Raw genomic sequence first — 2,808 nt, 5'->3', positions numbered from 1 at the left:
GGGGACGAGGGGACAGAGGGGACGAGCGCCCCGAGTGCAGGGACAGGGCTGCCGGTGCCCCCTCCCAGTGCCCCCAGTACCCTCCTCCCAGTGCTGCCATCCCAGTGTCCCGTGTCCCCACCCCCATGTCCCCAGTGTCCCCCTCCCAGTGTCTTCTGTATCCCCATCCCCGTGTCCCCATTGCCCCCACCCAGTGTCCCTTGTATCCCAGTGTCCCCAGTGCCCTATGCCCAGTGGTCCCAGTACCCTCTTCCTGGTGGTCCCAGCGCTCCCACCCCAGTGTCCCTGGTGCTCTCCTCCCAGTGCCCCCATTTCGGTGTCCCCAGTTGTCCCTCCCAGTGTCCTCAGTGCCCCCCTCCCAGTAATCCCAGTGCCCCTGCTCCAATGTGCCCGTCCCAACGTCCCCAGTACCCCCGCCCCAGTGCTCCCAGTGCTCCCAGTGCCCCGGGACACCAGGCACGGCACAAGCGTGTGCAGCGGGGCACAGCCATGTGCACCCCCCGCCACTGACACCCCCCCGGCACGACCTCCCCCCCCCCAACACCCGCCCAGCACCCGGTGCCACAGCACCCCAAAAGCACCCCAAAGCACCCCCACAGCCCCCCAACACCCCCCATACACCCAAAACCACCCTACCCCGACCCCCCCACGCACCCTCACAGCCCCCCAAGTACCCCTCACAGCACCCCAACGCCCCGACAACACCCCACCTACCCCCCAAACCACCCCAAAACACCCCGCCCCAGCACCCCACTGACCCCCCCCACAACACCCCCCTTCAACCCTGCCCCAACACCCCAACTACACCCCCACCTGCACCCCACAACCACCCCCAAACCAGCCCCAAACGCACCCAAGCGCCCCCAACACCCCACCGACCCCCCCACCAAACCCCCATCCTACCCCGCCCCAACACCCCCCCTACACCCCACAACCCCCCACCTGCACCCCAAAACCACCCCCCCTACAACACCCCCCCCAACACCCCGACTACACCCCGCACCTACACCCCAAAACGCCCCCAAACACCCCAAAACCCCCCGCCACAGCACCGGCCCCCCCACAACACCCCCCCAACAGCCCGACTATACCCCCAGAACCCCCCAAAACGGCCCCAAACACCCCAAACGCCCCCCCCGCCACAGCACCGACCCCCCCCAACAGCCCGACTACACCCCCACAACCCCCCAAAACGCTCCCAAACACCCCAAAACCACCACCTACGACCCCCCCACACACACCTCCCACCCCCCCAACACCCCGGCTACACCCCCCCAACACGCTCCCCCCCTCCTCTCCCCCCCCCCCCTTCCCGCCCGCCCCCGGCCCGCCCGCCGGCCGGGCCCCGAACGGCTCCGGGCGGCTCCGCCCCGGAACGGGCCGGGACCGGCCGGAGCGGGGCCGGGGGCGGGACCGGGGACCCCCCGTGGGACACCCCCCCCCGGCCCCGACAAACACCCTCCCCCCCCCCCCCCCCCCCCGGGGGGCCACCCTATAGATAGGCGTTAATCCCCCTTAATGAGATGATCCTCATTAGCTGCTGGGGGGGCTGGAAGGAGGGGGGGCGGGGGGGGGCGGCTTGCACACGCGTGTGCGACTCCCCCCGCCGCTTCCCCCCCCCCCCCCCCCCCCGCCCCGTGTCGGTGCACACGCGTGTGCAACGGGGCCGGCTGTCACCTCTGTGTGTGTGTGTCCCCCCCCCGAGTGGGGACCTGTCACCTCCCCTGCACCAGCGTGTGGCCGTTTGCACGCTCGTGTGAGCTTGGGCCAGCGGGGACTGGGAGCACTGGGAGCTACTGGGAGCACTGGGCTCCCCCCCCCGTCACGTCCCGTCCCCCCCCCCCCCGCAAGGGGACTCAGGCTCTGGTCCCCAAGTGTCACCAGTTTCCCCTCCCTGGGGACATCGTGGGGGACTGGGTGGCCCTGGGGGACCCTGGGGAGAGCCCTGAGGTGCTGGGGGGGTCCCGGGGGTGTGGGGCGCAGGGTGACACCTGGTGGCACGGCGTGGTGTGGCACCTCGGTCCCCTGGGTGACTTGGAGGCGGGGGCTGGGGGGGGGGGGGAATGGCGTTCCCGAGTGGGTGCCCACAGCCCCGGGGGCATGGCTGTGTCCCCAGGGTGCTGACCGTGTCCCTGAAGGGTGACAGCATCCCCAGCGGGCGACCATGTCCCCCAGCGGGGTGACAGTGTCCTCGGGGGGTGTGTGTGTGTCCGTGTCCCCGAAGGGATGACTGCGTCCCCAGGGGGAATGACTGAGTTCCTGGGGGGGTTAACCATGTCCCCAGGGCTGTGACCATGTCCCCGGGGGGTCATTCATGTCCCCAGGGGGGTGTCCATGTCCCCAAGGGGTTGTCCATGTCCCCAGGCGGTTGCCCATGTCCCCAGGGGGGTGAGCGTGTCCCCAGGGAGGGTGTGACGGTGTCCCCGGGGGGGTGACAAACAGGCAGAGTCGGGTGACAGTGCTCCGTTTTATTTACAGGCTCTCGGGTGGGGGGTGACTGTCCCCATGGGGGTCCAGGCACTGGCACAGGGGGGGGTCCCACCCCCCCAAGACCCCTCCCGAGAGCGAAGACGTACAAATAAATACAACCAGAGGAAAAACACCAGCTGGTAAACCTTGTCCCAGTACCTCCCAGTGCCTCCCAGTAGCCTTGCGAGAGGGCTGGCTCTACACCCAGGTGTGGGGTGTCCCTGCAGCAGGAAAGGTCCCTTGAAGGAGACAGGAAGGGGACACCGTGTCCCCCCCAAAAAAAATCCCTGTGTCCCCTCCAGTATCCCCCAGACAGGGCTGGGAGTGTCCCGGCGTCCC

This window comes from Rissa tridactyla, chromosome 23 (genome assembly GCF_028500815.1).
Source record: "Rissa tridactyla isolate bRisTri1 chromosome 23, bRisTri1.patW.cur.20221130, whole genome shotgun sequence".
In the NCBI taxonomy this organism is placed as follows: domain Eukaryota; kingdom Metazoa; phylum Chordata; class Aves; order Charadriiformes; family Laridae; genus Rissa; species Rissa tridactyla.
This window is presented reverse-complemented; position numbering follows the sequence as displayed.